Source organism: Furipterus horrens, unplaced genomic scaffold (genome assembly GCF_987537825.1).
Source record: "Furipterus horrens unplaced genomic scaffold, mFurHor1.1.pri manual_scaffold_5, whole genome shotgun sequence".
Classification (NCBI taxonomy): Eukaryota; Metazoa; Chordata; class Mammalia; order Chiroptera; family Furipteridae; genus Furipterus; species Furipterus horrens.
In genome coordinates, this window is record NW_028327175.1 from 180,032,358 (window position 1) to 180,051,896 (window position 19,539).

At 39.5% G+C, this 19,539-nt stretch overlaps 1 protein-coding gene across 1 annotated transcript in view; it reads right to left on the minus strand.

The window, feature by feature from the left end:
• Window positions 1-15,541, minus strand: part of DNMBP (dynamin binding protein) — a 100,427-nt gene extending 84,886 nt beyond the window's left edge. Inside the window, exon 1 of the mRNA XM_090278396.1 lies at window positions 15,423-15,541. The gene's annotated coding sequence lies outside the window, so the exon portion shown is untranslated. The remainder of the gene's footprint in view (window positions 1-15,422) is intronic.
• Between the last annotated feature and the right edge of the window lie 3,998 nt (window positions 15,542-19,539).

Below are 19,539 nucleotides of genomic sequence, written 5' to 3' on the forward strand. Positions count from 1 at the left end.
ATCTCTACTAATGCTCCTTACCTTGAAGTCTAGTTTTTCCGACATTAATATAGGCACATCAGCTTTTTTGCTTACTGTTTGCATGGTATACCTTTTTCTATTTTTTTGAACTTTCAACATATCTATGCCTTTATATTTAAAGTTGCATTTAAAAAATATATTTGGCATATAACACTGTGTAAGTTTAAGGTATACAACATGACGATTCAATACACTTCTATACTGTGAAATGATTATCACATCAAGATTAGTTACCATATCCATAACCTCACATAATTACAATGTTTTTTGGTGGCCAGAACATTTAAGATCTATTGTGTTAGCAACTTTCAAGTATATAATACTGTATTGTTAACTATAGTCACCATGCCATATATCAGATTCCCAGAACTTATTCATCTTATACCTGAAAGTTCGTACCCTTTGACCAACATCTCCCCATTTCTCTTTATCTTTGGTTTTCAGCAGGTGATTACAATGTGCTTAAGTGTAGTTTTCTTCATATTTATACCCTGTGTGAGGTTCACGACTTTTCTGGATCTGTGGGCTGATGTTTTTCACCAAATTTGGGGAAATGTTGGTCATTATTTCTTCCTTTTTATGATACTCCAAACAGACGTACGTTAAACTACTTGGTATTGTCCCACAGTCACTACAGGTTTGTTCGGCTCTGCCCTCAATCTTTTTCTCTCTGCTTTTCACTTTGAATAACTTCTGTTCATCTGTCTTCTAGTTCATTGGGCCCTTTCTTCTGCAGTGTCCCTCCTGCTCTGTTAAAGTCATCCAGCTAATTTTTATTTCATCCATTGTACTTTTCAGTCCTAGAAATTCCATTTGGCTCTTTTTAATACAATAGTTCCATTTCTCTACTCATGTTCCCATCTACTCATTTATTATGTCCATCTCTCCTTTCAAATATCTAAATACATTTACATCAGTTGTTTTAAATTCCCTATGTGCTAAATCCATCACCTGGGCCATCACATCATGTGATGCATCTTTTCCACTATAGTAGGGGTCACATTTTAGCTTATTTGCCATATTTTCACTTCTTTGTATTTTAGCAATTTTTATTGTATGCTAAACATGTGGATAATATGTTATAGATGGTCTGGATTATGTTGGTTCCTTTAATGTGTTGAATTTTTGGTTTGATAAGCCATTAAATTACTGGAAGAATCCTCTTGATCCTGTTAGATTTAGTTCTGTGCCATGCAGGTGGGTCTATTTCAGTTTTGTCTTAAAGTGTGGCCTTCATTCTAGGACGTTATTACCATTCCTAAAGTTGTCCTATCTCGAGTCTCAAATGAACGCCGTAAGTGCCCATCAAGGTCTCTCACTCTGGGTGGTCTAGAACGCCAACATTTCTGAGCGCTGTGCACCCTCGGGTGTCTTTGTTCAACTCTCAGCTCCACGGCAGCCACTCTGTGTCAGACCTCACAGTCTGGCCCAGCCATTGGCCACGGACTTGAGGTAAATCCCTAAGCAAATTCATGACCTTATATCCATTTATTGCTCCTCCTACAAACCTCAGCCATCTCACTAGCCCTAAACTCTGATATCTGCCTCCTCACTTCCGTGAGACCACTGCTTTTACTTGTTCCCCATCTCTGGGCTGTAGCTGGGAAAGTGCCTCCAGGCACAGAGTCAGGGTGACAACAGGGCTCATCTGGTGTTTCCTCTCTCCGAAGATCATCTCCCTGTGCTGCCTGCTGTTCAATGCCCACAAAAAGTGCCTTACATATTCTTCCCAGTTTCACAGTTGTTTAATTTACAGTGAGCGTGGATGTCTGATACCAGTTACTCCATCAGAGATAGAAACATTTCATAACTTTTTTTAATTGCAAATGTTTCATATTAAAGTGCTTGGGTCCACAGATTAAAACTTTTGTATATGTGACTTGTAGATTTTTCTCTAATATTAGTAAACAGCCACTGTAGCCTAAAGACACAGCTCTTTCTCCAGTTCTCTAGAACCCTGTAGACCTAGGAATCTCTCTGACACCACTGGGTGCAGGGAAGGAAGAAGGGTTCCAATGTTGCCTAAAATTAAATTTTCCAACAGCGAGGTGGAGGAGAGCTTTGAACAGGTAAAATATGATTTAGGTAAATCAAGATATATTTATGTCTTTGTACAGTGTTGTGAATTAAAATTCATACCAGCAACAGTGAATTAAAATAAGACAAGAATCAGTGAATCACCATAATTCACAATTTCCCCCCAAACCTCTAACATCCTTGACATACCCTGACAATTTTTAGTCATTCCTATACCATGTTCATGCCAGGCTTAGCTAGTTCTTGTGCTTATAATATACACTTTGTAGATCAAATTGCTATTCAAAATCTTCACCTTCTTGTAATAGAATTATGTATCCATATCCTTTGCTGTATACTTATGTAGTGTCGCCCACTGTGGGCAGAGTGAACTTCCCTGAAACATTTTTGTTGGACTTGGCCATGTGACTTGAGAAAGTGTCAGTGGAGATGACATGAGCAGGAACTTTAAGCCACATTTTACGGTTTAGCCTGTCCCCTTGTGTTCCTATAACCTACCATGAGAAGAGCATGCCATGGGAAGTCACTGTCCCTTCAGCCTGGGCCCTCAGGAGAAGGGAAGGGGAAACAGACTTGAACTTGAATGGAAGCCTATAAAGTTCTGCCTGGCCCAGACTAGATTAACCGAACTGCAGCCACCCAGCCTTCAGACCTATGAAAATGAAAGTAAATGGTTGTTGTAGTAAGCTATTAAGATTCTGTAATTTGTTGTACAACCAAAAAGAGAACAATATAGGTGTTGAATGTTTTGACTGGAGCAGCTGAGTACCTCATTCTTCTGTTAAACATACATAATTCATCATCTGAATAAACTTCTATTACCTTTTAACATCGAATTCAAATGATACCTCTTCTATGAAACCTAAAAGATTAGTCCTCATCCCCTGTGCACCCTATAGGGCAGGGATTCTTTTTGCCTAGTTTATTCACTGATGTTTATCAAGCACCTAAAGGACTTCCTGGTACATAGAAGGTCCTCCATAAATATGTGCAGAATGAATGATTTAACACACTGAACTCCTTTAGGATGTATATCAAAATACATATTCACATTCCCAATGATCATGCTACTTTTGCCAACAGAACTGTACAGTGTCTTCCAGGCCTAACATCCAGGTTAGGAATGTTGGGCTTTAATTTTTAGGTACTTTGCAGGCACCCGAAATGCTTAAGTAGGAAAGTATAATGGTTAGAATCAGAACTGGTTGCAATGATCAGGCACCCTAAATATAAAAAGGAAAAAAAGAAAGTGTGTTTATATATATGTATACACATATAATTTTTTTCAGATGAAGATAAAAGTAGTCTAAAAAAATCATTCTGATTGTTTCTCCATATTATATTTTTAAAACAGGTTTACTGAGTTATAATTCACATACTATACGATTCATTTAAAGTGTACAACTCACAGGGTTTTAGTGAATTCAAAACCTTCAGCGTTATCAATTTTAGAATATTTTCATCATCTTGAAAAGAAACCATTTCCATTAATAGTCACTTCCTGTTTCCCCCAATAGTCCACCACCCACCTCCAGACCTTGGCAACCACTAATCTACTTTCAGTCTCTATTGATTTGCCTTCTCTGGACATTTCATATAAATGAAATCATATACTATGTTGTCTTTTGTGACTGGCTACTTTCACTTGGCATAATGTTTTCAAGGTCTTCATGCCATTTTGAAATATGAATATGATCGGCTTAAAACATATGTAATGATTGAAAGTACACACTACAAAGCCAGACTGCTCAGATATACGCATATATGCTAGCTCCATCCCTTATTAGAGCTAAATGATTTGAGGTAACTTATCTGTGCCTAAACTTCCCTATCTGTAAAATAGGTTTAATAACAAATCTGTCTCATAGGGTGACAGTGAAATCTAAATGAGTAAATGTAAGTAAAACACTTAGAATAGTACCTTACACATAGTAAACTATACACAGATGTTGTTATCTGCATTAAAGAGAGGGGGATTGTGGATAGATATTCTCAAAATATTTTTCATAGCTTTGGGATGTGTTTTGGTATATAATAGGTTTGAACATGAGTATCTCAGAAGGGAGAGATGGGGAATAACTGTTAATGAGCATGGGTTTCCTTTTAGGGCAATGCAGATATTCTAGATGAAACTATACAGTGGTGATGGTTGCACACCTCTGTGACTATACTAAAAAAAAAAACAACTCCCTTAATCATACTTTAAAAGGGTGAATTTTATGCTATGTGAATTACATCAATTTTTAAAAATGAGTTTCTCTATTTCAGAAATTGCTATACTTCAAGCAAAATAGTGAAGGCATACATGAATATTCTGCCTTGAATAAAAGCTAGAAATCTAAATATCTTCCCTGTTTTACACCTCCCCATGTGAAGTTTTCCTGCACTTCGTGTTTTAAAAATGTTCTACACCTGTGTTTTATACCTGCTATGAGCTGGGAATGGGGGGTAGGTAATACAGTATTTGACTACATGGATTTTCACTGGGCAGGGCTACATAAAAGGACAAATTTAAAAAGAGAAACCATATTTGCTATTAAAATGTATTAAGTAATACTATGTAACAGTTAAGAGCTCAGACTCTACAGTCAGAGAGAATTAGATGCAGTTGCTGGCTCTGCCTTTTCTCAAGCTATGTGACCTTGGGCAAGTTACTTAAACCTTCTGAACCGTAGTATCCTCATCTACAAACTGGAGAATAGTAATTTACTTCATAGACAGTTATGAGGATTAAATTTGATAATGTCAGTGAAGCACTTAATATAGTTCCTGGCAAAGAGTAAGCACTCAGTAAATGTTGGTTATGAGAAAGGTCTGATGATAATGGAGGAGGAGGAGGAGGGGGAGGACTATCATCATCACCCAGACTGATTGTAACATAATACAGATGAGGCAACAACTTCTGGGTCTGGCTCACTGCTCAAAACTGCTATTGTCTTCTTGAGAGGGAGGGGGAATAATGATTCTGTGGTTGCTGGACACAAGGACAAAGCAATTGACATCCCCCTTGGCTCTAAGCTCTAAATGAGTTATGTGTTCACAACAGACCCACAAGGATTTGGCAGCAGTTTACAAATGAGATCCCTGCACATGGGTCTAAGGAAACCTTTGCCAAATGCCTTCTAAGGATAGAAGAGGAATGTAAAATCGATTAACTTACTCTTCTTAAAAAATTATCCTATATTTCTACGAAAACCATTGGCACTGCTGTTAAATCCTTCAAATGAATTGACCTTTTAAAAATTGTTTTTTGGGCCTTGAAATATACAAATTCAAGATTGCTGGTGTTCTACAGGAATTTTTGCTATCTTTCCTTTGGGACTATATGGTAAGTTTCTAAGCAGTTACCAGTCTCATCTCCCTCTGTTCCACATGCAAATAGGATTCTCTTTTTAAATACAAAATCTCATAGTTCTCTACTGCTTGAAGTTCCACGGGGCCTCCCATCCATTACTTGTAGGAAACTACAACTAAAACACCTTTGCAGATCATACAAAGCTCATCATGACCTGCCCCCTACCTCATTCCTGAACACTCTCCACCTATCATATATACCCTAAGCTCTAGCCTCACCAAAAATACCGGTAGTTGTCTGCAAGGCACAGCTTTACAATACAGCACAAATACGTCTACAGGCTGCTTTTCACACACCTTATCTCATGTTTGTGTATTGTTGCTACATGTGATTGGGTATGAATCTGAAGTGCCTATTTTCATTGTTAACTGATAGCTGCAAGGAAGAATAATCAATAAAGCAGCAAATCACCTCTGGTTAATACTTTTATTGTGAATAATTATTACATTTTAATTTGTAAGCATTCGGAGTCACCAGAAGAGAATACTGACCAATCCTGACTCCCATTTACAGAATACAAGAATGGACATACTGTACTGGTAAAATTTAACACAATTTTCATTAATTTAGTATTATTAGTACCTTTAATTAAAGCAAAGGTATTACTTAAAATAACCAATTAGCCTCATAATGAAAGTAGAAGTAAAGTTGTAATAAGTTTATTTAATGTCTTTCTCATTCTGTATTAGATTTTTAGCCTTGGTTTATTAGCCATTTGGCTTTAAAACTAAATTAAAATACTGACATTGAGATACTATAGTCTTGCAACCTTCAAATAAGTAAATTAACCCAGATTTACACTTCAACAATTTTTATTCTTTTTACTTTAATATTGACTTACTACCCTGCAGAACTATCGCAGTTGACTAGCAAGTGAAGGCAACAAGACTAAAAAATAAAGAATAAAATAAAAATTTTTTCATGTCTATAGTGGTCCAAATATTACAATGACTGAACAACATCTAGATAGTGGCAGCAAAAAGAACAGGTAATTAAAACTATAAGTCTGAAAAATATATGTATTAGTACTATGCTCCAGAGTCCAGCTAGCTGCTCAAGAATACAGGACCCCAACAGCCACTAACAGAAGTCTGGTTTTAATGTAAACTCATTCTCCTCTTACCTGACCCTCCAGGGATTCTGTTCCCTGATAAGCAGATCTAAACTGTAAGACAATAATATCCCAAGGAGGTTCTGGCAACCAGCCCAGCAATCCTTAAAGCAACAAACGTAACAGAAGAAAACCAGACTACTCTCTTACTTCTCAATTCTTTCCCCTAACGCAAGGCAACGTGAAAATGCCTTGCCAAATAGAAGTTATAAAATTCCTTTGGAGGCAAAATGTTTTGAACTAGAGATGGTCTGCTGTTGATAATGTCATTCCCTGACACCTGGAACATTTTGGAAAACTCCTCAGAAATGCCCTCTGAGCCAGATCAAGCTATATGGGGTCAGTCCATCCTTTCTATTTATGGAAGCTGAGTAACTTGGAACCTCCTGTAGTGACTGAAAGATGTAAGGGTGAGTTAACTCACCATAGGTCAATCAAGTTTTGTCCAAAGCCATTTTAAAAATTCCAGAATGTAGGAAACAAAAGGCCAGTTTCTTCAACAAGTAAACTGTAATAAAAACACTGAAATTAAAAAGGAAGGAAAGGGAACTTATCAAGTAAAAGCCACTTAAAAAACAAACACACTAGCTAAATGCAATGTGTGTACATTTCTTGGATCCCAATTCAAACCAATCAATTGGTTAAAAAAAGTTGCGACAAGTGGGGAAATTTTGAACGACTAAATTATTGATTATATTAAGGAATTACTGCTGCTTTTTTAAGGGGACAATCATCGTATTGTCATATGTAAATAAAAGGGAATCCTTTTTTTTTAAGTCTATAAAAGGGCAAAAGGGGGTCGAATATAAAAACCAACTCAGCTTTATAGATCTTAAATTCTGTGTTGGATACATGGGTATTTATCTTATTATTCTTTATTTATTTTTTAATGAAACCCAGTAAAATGGAAGGACTCGTAATTGTAATTCATAAGTACTTTTTACCATCATTATTGTTGTAGGAAAGAAAAAGAGATTCATTTGATTAGAGTAAAAAGTGGGGACAGGGAAGTAAATTAGTATACGTATATGCTAGATTTGGATCAGACTTGAGGGCCAGGCAGTGGAGTTTAAGATTTGTTGGGAGAAGTGATAGGTAGGTAACAAGTGTCCAGCCATAGAATAAGAAATGAGAACAGTCTGATAATGGTCTATACAGGATAGCATTATGGTGTATTTGTGACAACTGTATATTTTTTAGCACATTATAAAGTATTAGTAATGTGATTTGAGGCCTTGCTTTATAATAAAGTGACTGGGTACATACATATGTCGTGACTGTCCATCATGAAATCCTGAACCAGATCCAGAAATGACAGAAAAGTCAAAACATTTCTGCATTGCTGGGAATGGGAGGAAAGAATAAACTAGAAAGGGGGAGGCCATGGGACGTGAGGCTGGGGAGTTCAGCCCAACTCGGCACATCCATTGCAACTTTTTCTGCTGATGGGGCACATCATTTATCCAAAGAGAATCCCCTCGTAAAAATAATGCAGCGTGTGCTGGGCCCAGAACCCATGGCTAGAGCGTCAGCACTGATTATTCCCTCGGCCTTACTCCCGTGATGGGCTTGTCAGCAAGACACTGGCACACCGTTTTCAGAAACCAGTGACTCCACAGGAGCAGCTGAAAACAGATGTAGAGAAATTAGCCCTGTGGCTGGGTTGACAGTTACGCTTACAATGTCAGTGTGGAAACGGGGACTCTACCAGCTTACTGAATCCATGTATTTCAAGGAGACTATGAGAACTTTCTTTCCTCACCTCTCCCTTTGATTTCCCTTCTCGGTATCGTAGTGCTTCCTCTTAAAGGATTGATTTGTTTTAATGATCCATTTGTTGAGGGCACACTATGTGTCAGGTACAGCTCATGATGCTTAATACCAGGGAACAAAACAAAGATTCCTGCCCTTACAGAACCTTCTCCTTGAGGGAAGGGGAAGGCAGACAACTGCGTTTTAGAAAGTGACAGGTGTTCCTGCAAAATGAACAAAACAGAACAAGGTGAAAGGGTGGGGAGAGGGGTGACGAGGGCAGTTGGATACTGAATCTACCAGCTGATGGAAATGTTAACTTTTGAATTCTGCCATTGCCCTCTCTCACTACTCTCCCTCACCACTCATCACAACAGCCAAAGGTGATCAGGGAAACAAGGCAATTGTGTTGGGTTTATTTCAGAGTCAAAAGAAAATAAGTCAACTATCTTCTCCATATTCTTTATTTTCTGAAAGATGAAAGTAAATGTGGTCTAAAGAAAGATGGCACAAACTGAACTGAAGCAGAGTGACACCAAATAGATCTCTCCTCCCCTTATCCCTTAAGCTAGTCTGTGATTTGCTGGCATTTGTGCCATGACTTCTCCATATTGTGACAATGAGGCCAGGCTGTCATGCACCGTGGCTCCCTCAGGCATAGCCTGTTGGGAACTGCCAAGTAATTAGCAAGCTATTACCCAACTCCTATAAAGTAATCTTTTCTTTCTTATTTTTTTTTTCCAGAGGATCACTCAAAGAAAGACACATAAGAGTTGATGGCTTACCTCTGAAAAAGGAGGGGTGATTCCAACTATGCAGCCCAATTTTAAGTGCATTCTCCTCCTCCACAAACATGTCCCCCCATCAAAAAAAACAGAGAGAGATAGAGAGAGAGAGAACCAACATTTTCACAGGGGTTGGTACTAAAAGGCAAGATAAAAGATTTGCTTCTCTACATTTTGCAAATTTCCTACAATGAAAAGGTGTAATTTTTACAACTAGGAAAAAAACAACCCAAACATATAGAGATGCCTGAGAGATAGTCAAAAGAGATGGCCATGAGAATCAACTGCCCAGTACCATAACAGTTATGATTGCTGAAGAACTACATGCTGAACTATTCAATATTTCGTGAGATATACTTAGGTTAGATTTATACCCAGATTAGAGACTGATCCACAGAATAAGAAAACTATAATCTTGCATATCTTATATTTATAATCATGCTGACGACTATAGTTATCATGCTGAATATGGCCCTCTCTCATTCTTCAGACCAGCTATTTAAATTCTGACTCATAACAACAGGAGGAAAAAGTTGATCTAATGGTGAAGTAAACTTATATTGGAATCCTGAGGTGTTTACCATAAGCTTATATATGTAGGTTCCAGAAATACCGAAGACTTATTAATCTTCTTTTGCTTGAAACTTAACCTTGGCATAGGTTTAGGATTTTGGCAGGCAGCCTCTGAGACATGATTCAAAATAGCAACAAAACCATAAAGTACTTAGAAATTAATTTAACCGAGAATACCCTCCTAGACCTTTATGAAAAAAACTTTGAAGTTCTAATTTAAAAAACTTAAAAATGAGCTAATGAAGTATTTAGGGATAAATGAGCATGATGTCTACAACGAACTCAAATAGGTCAAGAAAAAAATATGAACAGAAATGTAGAGAGCGAGTAATAAAGCAAATATGGCAAAATACTAACATTGGTGAAACTAGGTGAGGAATATACAGAAGCTCTTTGTACTAATCTTAGAACTCTTCTGTTAGTTTTAAATCTTTTCCAACTAAAACAAAATTTATTTTAAAATTTTGAGCTGAAATAAGTGGAGAGACACATTACATGCTCTTGGAGGAAATGAGTTAATATCAAAACGATGTCAAGCTTCTCCCAGATAATTTATAAATTCAATGTAATTCCAATAAAAATTCTTCAAAAACATGATTTTGGAAGAACTTGGTAAACTTATTATATGAAAAAAAATCAGGTATTCCAGGGTAGCTAAATAAACTTAAAAATGAAGGCCGGAGATAGGGGACCTGCTGTGCTAGTCATGAGGACATATTACAAACTCACTGTAATAAACAGAGCAATTAAAAACTGACAGATCAATGAAATAGAACAGAGCTCTAGAGACAGACCAGTGTATCCATGGAAACCAAATATGAGAAAGAGGTACCACAATTCAATGGAGGAAAGCATGGATTTTTTTTTTTTTTTTTTTTTTTTTTTGGAGATGTTACTGGAAAAAATAGCTCATAACATACAGAATAATAGGGCTGCATCACTAACACCACATGCAATGTGGGCTCGAGAATTAAAGATACTGCTGTGACCTAAGGACTGGGAGGAACTTCTCAAACAAAAGTCAACCACCATAAAGCAGTCAAAGAATTTACTTACTTGATTACATCAAAATTAAGAATTTTTCTTACTCAAAGGACAAGAAAAGCAAAATTAATAGATGATCAACGAGAAGATATCTGCAAAGTCTAAATGAGACAAAGAATGGTTATCTATATTACAAAATTACTTCTACAAGTCAACGGCAAAAACATACATCACAACTCCAATAGAAAATGGGCAAAGATATAAATAAGAAGCTATATGTATAAGAGATGTTTAAAATTATTAGTAATCAAAGAAATACAAATTGAAAGAACAAGATATCACTTTGCGTCTTTGAGATTAGAAAAGGTAAAGAGCCGGAGAAAGCTGAGTGGTGGGGGGATACAGGGATAAGGAATGTCAAGCACTTCTGGTGGGAGAGCGACTGGCGCAACCATTGTGGAGAGGAATCTGGCACTATATACTCAAATTCTGTATGCGCAAGCCTTTAATCCAGAAATTCCCTTCTAAGTATATATCCCACAGATAAATTATACAGCTTTATAAGGATGCTCACTGCAGAACGTTTATGGTGTTAGGGAGAAGGGACAACTTGAGTATCTATCACAAGGACAGTATAGAAGAAATTATTGTGTACACACAGCATGGAGTATAATGCAGCGTTCAGAAACAAAGAATTAGATGTACAAATAGAAATATGCATGGATGTTAAAAACAGTACTTAGGGGAAAAAGCAAAATGAATATAGCATTATAAAGTAAAATAAATACACACATAGAAAACAAACACCCCCACTTTGGAAGCTCCTATACAAAGAGAAACACATTAAATGCATTAGAATGAATACCTATAATGCAGAAGGTGAATGGGAAGGGGATAAAGGAATTAAAACCAAAAGAAATCTTTTGGACTCCTTGCATGTTAAAAAAAGGAAAATTCAAATGACCTATGATAAATATAAAATTGGGTTTCCTTCCCCAAAGCTTCCAACTTTCCTATCAACAAAAGCTACTTCGGTTGCCAACTCAGTTGATGAGTAACAGCTTTTCATCCTTTTTCAAGCAGGAAGGGAAAATTCAGGGATAAGCAAAGTACTAAAGGGATCAGCAGAGAATATTCCCGAAACAGTGTTTTGTTCTCCTGACCTGACAACTTGACTGAAAAGACCTGATTACCTCTGGGTTTGGAGCGATTCAGCTAAAGGCGTGTGAGCAGCATCAAGTTTTCAGGCCATTGAAGCTCTTTACTTCTCATGGAAATACTCCATACTACTTGGAATCATAAAATTCTGGTGTATGGTTTAGGGTCACACATCTAGTATGAAAGGGAAGTCCCTTGACCCCCTTCTGTCTATGCAGGCCCAGCAGCTGCAGTGATCCTGTTAAAAACTAAGTCAACATGAGCCCCTCTGTTCAAAACCCTGTAATGGCTTGCTTCCCCCTCACTCAGAGTAAAGGCCAAAGTCCTCACAATGGCCTACAATGACGTGTTCCTTCCCACTCCCACCGCCTCTCAGCTGCTGCCACTTACCCCTCACCCACATTGGCACCGCCTGGCCACCGTTACCTCGCCATCCCTCATACATGACAAATATGCTCCTGCATCAGGGCTTGGAATTTGCTCATCCTTCAGCCCCCTGCCTGCTCCCTCATTACCTTCATGTTGTAGATCAAGAGTGATCTTACTAGAGGTCTTCTGTGACCTCCCTGTATAAAAAGTAGCCCTGCCCCATACACACACACACACACACACACACACACACACACACGCGCACGCTTTCCCACTTACACCTCTTTAAAGTTCTCCATAATACTTTGGATTATGTGACTGTCTATCTGTTCACATGGTTATTTAGAGTCTGCCTACACTCCACTAGAATGTCTATTGCAGGAGGGCAGGCCTTTGTTTCATTCACAGCTGTATCCCTAGCACCTAGAACTGTGCCTGGCACCTAAGGTGCTCAGTGAATGTTTGGCGAGTGAATGGACAAATCAGGGGCAAAACCCATGCCTTCAAACTTCAGACTCCCAGCACAATGCCCTGTTTGCTCCACTGAGCTGCTTTGGTTCTTGGCGGTCACATCCTTCATGTTAGAAAACCCTACAAACCTAAAAATTAAATAATACACTTTCACTACTCTATGTTTATGTTACCTTTTACGGTTAACTTTTATAGCATCAATGATAAAGCACCCAAACAAAAGTTAACATCTTGGTTTGTTCAACGGCTCTGTCGTTGCAGAGCTGTTCTACGATCTGATTTTATGGCTGCAACTTTAGACCTTTTTGCCTTTCCAGGTGAGAGACTGATATCTCATAATTCACTCTTAACCAACAAGACTAAGTTATCCAATTTTGAAAATTAATCTATTCAGATGTCTTCCTGAGCTAAGTATAATAAAGAAACTATTTAATATTAATTGATATGAAACTTTTTGTAAGTATTCAGCTTTAGCTGAAGACCAAGCGCACTTTAAAAGTTCAGAGCAGGTAATATTGTAATAATGCTATGTTGTAGGTAATAATTAACTGACTTCAAGAAACGACAAAATAATAAGCCTAAAAAATTATTCAAGCTTTATACATGGCAATAGGTATGCAAACCTCCATTTGCATTCAATTTTAATTGTATTTTTTATCATTTAAAAAAATGCCTCCATGCAAATTTAACACTGAAGCATCTCTAATTTGAAAAATCACTTTTAGCTTATTTTAGCCCAACACTGATAAAGTGACTGGAAGGGTTGAGAATAATAATGAATTTGAAGATTCACTATGCATCTTGCAGAAAGGATTTCCCTCTGAGCCCTGGAGGCTTTCTAGATTGTAGCCTCCAAGCATAGGGAAGATAAAAACCTAAACACTGTCTACTTGACCTTCAGAACTAGAGCCTCATGGAGTCTTGCACTATGTTCTAAAAATGACTAGCTATCCTTAGTTTTGGAGAGATCTTAAATGGCGACTCAAGAATTATGACTTCTATCTTTTGAGTGGATAAAAGGTAAAGTAAGTTCTATCAGTGCTTGAAGGAGGCTATGACTATTGCCATGTGGGTGAAAGGAATGTGACAAGGGTCTCTGCAGGGAAGAGGGGCACTCAGAAGAAAGGAGCCAGAAAAGAAGAAACAAGAGGTGGGAAAGGCTCTGCTTGGAAGCTGCAAGGATAGATTCTCTATAAAGATTATTATTATATCTCAGCTGAAAATACACACAATATGAACACTGTTGAAAAGACATCTTATCACATTTTCCGAGGCAGAATGTTCTGGTCTTTTTTGTAGAAGATATCTGCGCACAGCACAAGCCCTAATCCCAAGTCAGATTTGAGCTATTGGCTACCATACACAAAGCACTTCATTGCAGCCTCTGAATGTAAGTGAATTCAACACAGAAGGATCTGTAATTTGAAAAATGATTTTTCACTTATGTTAGCCCCACACTGATAAAGTAACTGGGAGGGCTGAGGATAATAATGAATTTGAAGAGTCTCTATGCATCATGAAGAATTTTTTTAAACCTGTTTTCTTAAAACTTTTTGTTGTCACAATGAGTGACATGTTTCAAATTAACATGTTAAACCAGGGACATTAGAGATGGAAGGAGGTCTTAGAGATCCTTTAACTCAATAATTTTGAGAAAAATGGGTAAACGAACTTGCTCACCATCTGGAGCCTATTCATGCTGAGAGCAATAAATTCAGCACTAACTTGGAGAAACCACGCCTGTGTGCTGACAGGTACTTCAGTCTTGCAAAATACAGCTATGGATTAATCAGTCCTACTGTCCCCCTGTAACTCAGCTACGCAAACAGTTGGAGCTAAACTACACTCGGGCCCTAAATATTAGTGCTACCAATGGCTTGCCATATAACACAGCATCACTAATTATTAAAAGTTTCAATACACACGTTCTTACGACTGTAAAACAGACCTAAAGGCAAATTACCAATATTACAGACACTTTGTAAATATCCCTCATTAGTGCGTGAATGAGACACACAATTAAGGATCATGAGACTGCTTTTACAGTGAGGTAGGTTTCTCTTGCATTTAAAGTTTAACCATACACTCCAAGCATTCTCCACAGCGCCTAGTTTGCAGCAGACCTGGCTGATGTGCAACCCGATATGTCCTCATTCAACTGACAGCATCATCGTCATCCTTTTCAGGGTTACGTGCTTTGAGAAATTGATGCCTGGTGGACATCAGTACCTGTGGCAGGCATGCAGGTAGGTGTTGCGGGTAACTGCAAAACTGCACCATCATCAAACTAGCATCTCTAGCCAAACTGGTCTTCCCCTTGAATCATCCCTCCCGGCCTCCCTGACACAGATTCATTAACTCCTATACCAACTGGAGGTGACTTGGAGCATGCCCGAGGAATGCCTCCATCTGTAAAATAAGGAGGCTGGGCTAAGACTGAATTCTTTCCCAGGTCTCAAATTCCGCCTCATTGCTGGAGTGGCAGGGCGGTGCAGTGAAAAGAGCCCTGGGCTTGCTTGACACCATTTAAAAAGCCCACGTCCGCATCCCTCTGACTGCGGGCCACCCGGCCCCTCCAACTCCCCGGGACCTCACAGGACCCAACCTGACCGCGGACCTGAGGACACCGAGGCGGGCCCGGCACCCCACCGCCCTTTGGGCGCTCTCGGCCGGGGCAGCGGCCGCCGTGGGGAAGGGGCGACGCAGGCCCCGCCGCGCGGCGCGTCCCTCAGCGCGCGGGTCCCCTACGCCCGCAACCCTCCGACAACAATCCGGGCTCCCCGCGCAGCCCTGCCCGGCCCCTGACCTGCTCTCTGTCGGCTGGCGGTCCCTCGGAGCGGCGGCGAAGCGGACTGTTGCGGCAGCCGGTCCCGGGCCGCTGTCACCTCCCCGCCTGGAAGCGGCGGGCGGGTCAATCCAATGTGACTCAGCGCGGCAGCCCCGCCTCCGGCCCCCCGCCCAGGCTTCCGCCCTGAGCGGCCTGAGGCGCCACACTTCGTCCGGGCGCCCACCTCCCGGCCCCGCCCACCCATCGACGTCAGAGAGGGCGGTGCTGAGGACCTCTACCCGGGGAAACTGAGGCACCGGGGCCTCGCCGCCAGACGCTGCCAGGGCGGCCCGGGCGCCCTCTGCCCGCGGGGCGTCGGTCCTGCAGGAAGCTCCGGCTGATAGAGAGTTCCTCTCCTCCCCTGTAGCTCCCTCACCCCCCGGCCCCCTTCGACCTAGAAACCAGTCAAAATTCTGTTTGGGGAAGGCCCGTTCAATTCGTGTCTGTGGTGCTGTCCTCTGCGCTTCCCCGGGCGGCTTCCTTTAGCACCGCGCGCAACACTTGGCGTTCGCCTCTGTCCCACTTTTTTCCTGAGGAAAATCAGGACAGCGTTGAGAATTTAAAAGCAAAAAATAAACAGAATGCAAGAACCGGGCAGGGCTGAGAGAACGCTGTGAACTCGTTAGTGAAGTCCCCTGTGTAGTAATGGCCACAAAGTCACGCTTGCTTGGATTTCTGCGCCTTCAATTTCTGAGATCTACATAGGGGATTCGTCAGAATTCAAGAAATCTGTCCCTGTGTGTGCATAACAGGGTTTATGCATAACAGGGATGAATCTCTTATTTCAAAAATTTCACCAGGATATCGTTTCTCCTTTCCTTAAAAAAAGTGATAAAATGAACGTACCTTAAAATTTATCATTTTAACCATGTAAGTGTATGGTTCTGTGGCATTAGGTACTTTTACATTGCCGTACAACCATCACTACCACCCAACTCCAGAACTTTGTCATCTCCCCACACTGAGCCGGTATTTGTTAAACACTAACTCCTCACTGCCTCCGTCTCCTGGCAACCATTCTACTTACTGTCAGGTACTTCATGTAAGTGGAATCAAAACAGTATTTTTCTTTTTGTGCCTGGCTTATTTCACCTGGCATAATGGCCTCAAGGTTCATCCACATTGTAGCATGTGTCAGAGTGTCCTTTCTTTTTAAGATGGAATCATATTCTATTCTATGTTTATACCACATTTTGTTTATCCATTCATCGGTTAATGGATGTTTCTCACACAACATCTGCTTCCACCTTTTGGCTTTTATGAATACAGAATTCCCTCACTTATCGCAGGTATTAAGTTCTAGATCCCCCCCACCCCCCCAACCCCCCCGCCGCAATAGGTGAAAATCTGCCAAGTAGGAACCTTACATTTATTTTTGTATTTATATATATTTTAAGGCTTTATAAACCTTTCCCACACATTATAAACCATTCCCAGTCCCTTATTAACCTTTCCCACTCCTTTATTAACCGTTTCCACACTTTTATAAACACTACTTATGTTCTTTTTAAAAAAAAAAATATTTGTTTGTTTGTTTGTTTGTTTTTAGAGAGAGGGGAAAGGAGAACGAGAGGGAGAGAAACATCACCGTGTGCTTGCCTCTCACTCACGACCCCAACTGCAGACCTGATGTGCAACCTAGTCATGAGCCCTGACTAGGAATCGAACCAGCAACACTTGGTTCGCAGGCCGACACTCAATACTTATGTTCTTAAACATATTCTATTCTCTTAAACCTACATAACTTTAACAACATATGTATACAGTACCGCAAAATCCCGCGATATAGCGAAAAATCCGCGATAAATAATTAAATATAATATTTGAAAAAATCCCGCGATACAGTGAGGCCGCGATAAGTGAACCACGATATAGAGAGGGTCTACTGTAATGCTGCTATGAACATGGATATACAGATAGGTTTGAATCTCTGTTTTAAGTGGTGTATATATGTATCCAGAAATGGCATGACTAGATCCCATGGTAATTCTCTATTTTGTTTTTTGAGGAACTGCTGTACTGTTTTCCTCCTTTGCTTAAAGAAAAACAACAGTAAAATCAAGTTTTTACAACATGCACATGGGAAATTCACATAAGCATGAAAATAGCAAAGATGGTGAGGCAACTTTGGGTATATGACAATTTTAGACAAAGAAAAACGGGGGTGGACAAGGTACATATTAGATTTCAGAATTGAGAACGGGCGATTTACAGTTGGTTGATGAAGAGCAGAATATATATGGTAGGAATATTCTTTTTTTTAAATCTTCACCCAAGGATATGTTTATTGGTTTTCAATGGGGGGGTGGGGACATCGATGTGAGAGAGAAACATCAATCAGCTGCCTCTCATATGTGCCCCAACCAAGGATGGAACCTGCATCCTAGGTATGTGCCCTGACCAGGAATCGAACCCACAACCTTTCAGTGTATGGGTTGACACTCCAACCACCTGAGACACCCTGCTAGGGCTGGCATGAATATTATTGCTAAGCAACTCAGAAACAATGGGGTACAGGGGATATCTAGGTAGCTGGCTTGGAGTCTTCCTGACTAACGCTAGGGTAAAGATTCTTAAGGTGATTAACAAAGGCTCCCTTCCTAAAGCTGGTTTTTCTGTCTGAATCTCCTGGGCAGGAAGGTGGGGAGGGTCAAAGGTTCTTTCTGAGTTTTTTGTTTCTTAAAAAACAGGTTAAAATCAATATCCCCAGAGGCAGCTTCAGGGTGGCAAAATTTTGGTCTCTTGCAGTCCTGCCTTTGAAACTTTAAATAAAAGTTTCAGTTCCAGAAGCTAAATTGGTAGATTGCCCATATTTATTGATCCAGTCATTCAGTCCCGAGAATAAGTCAGTTCAATTAAATTGTTGAGTCTCATTTCAGGAGGCAGTAATGTGGATGGGTTCCCAACAAGAGGCTTATATGGTGTTAATAAGCAAGTATGTCTATGAAAACAAAAGAATAATAAAGCTTAATGATCAGAGCAAATTAGAAACCAGTTTCTGAATCCGTCAGTTGATAAGATTTCTATGAATGTGAGGCTCAAAGCTTCTTTTACTAGAATGAAGGAAGGCAGGCAGTGACAATCTGATAGATTCTCCTGGTCTTCCCTTTGAATGTCTCTGATAATGTTATCAGGTGTTCAGGGAAATTCTCTGTGTTGCTTACATTGCATCAGTCACTGAGATTAGACATGAGCTGTTGTGGCAATTTTTCCTGAAGTTTATATCAGGTCATCTATCATCATTTGTAATTATAAGACTCAGGAGGATAAAACAGTTTTAGTTCCCAATAATTCTAAGGCAAAGGATGGGAGTAAAATGAAACATTAGTTCAAAGGATTATAGCCAAATATTTAATAAAACTAGAAAAATTCAGGATCCAGTCCAGTTTACAGGTGAAAACTAAGAATTTAAAGACAATTAGCTGATCTAGAATCTACTGTCCACAACTATGTATTATAGTTTCTATTGAAACACAATTCCTCTCTCTAAAATCACCCTCGTTTTTATCAAAGATAGCCAAATTAAGGCTAATTTATTACATAAATCTTGTTTCAATGAATTTGACCTAATTATTTGCATAAATACAACAAAAATAGCAATTGATCATAAAGCCTTTTTTAAAAAGCTTCTTTGTTGAAATTTTTCATAAGGAACCTCCAGATTGAATTGACAGTAATTAGCTTTTCAAGGCTAACTTGTGATGCATCCAGTATTTTGCAGGGTTTTGCTGGCTTGGGTTTCAGCCTGACCAAAACACCAAGCTCTCTACCCTCATGCAGCTCATTCTAGTGGGTGACAGATAATAAATAAATAAACAAATAATAAATTAGATAATTACAGTGCTTGGTGAGTACTATGAAGAAAATAAACCAGATGATATGTTGAATTACACGGTAGGGAATTAAACCCTAATGCCCTGGGCACGGATTGTATGGAATGAATTAACTTCTCTCCTATGCAGGGAGAATGGTACAGGTTATATACAGTCCTTAAGAGAACTGAGAAAGTGAAAGTTGTCATCCAAAACGTTTTCTATGTTTCATGGTTTAGATGATGATCGGATCTGCAAAGGGCCAAAGTAAAAGGTGAGAGCCT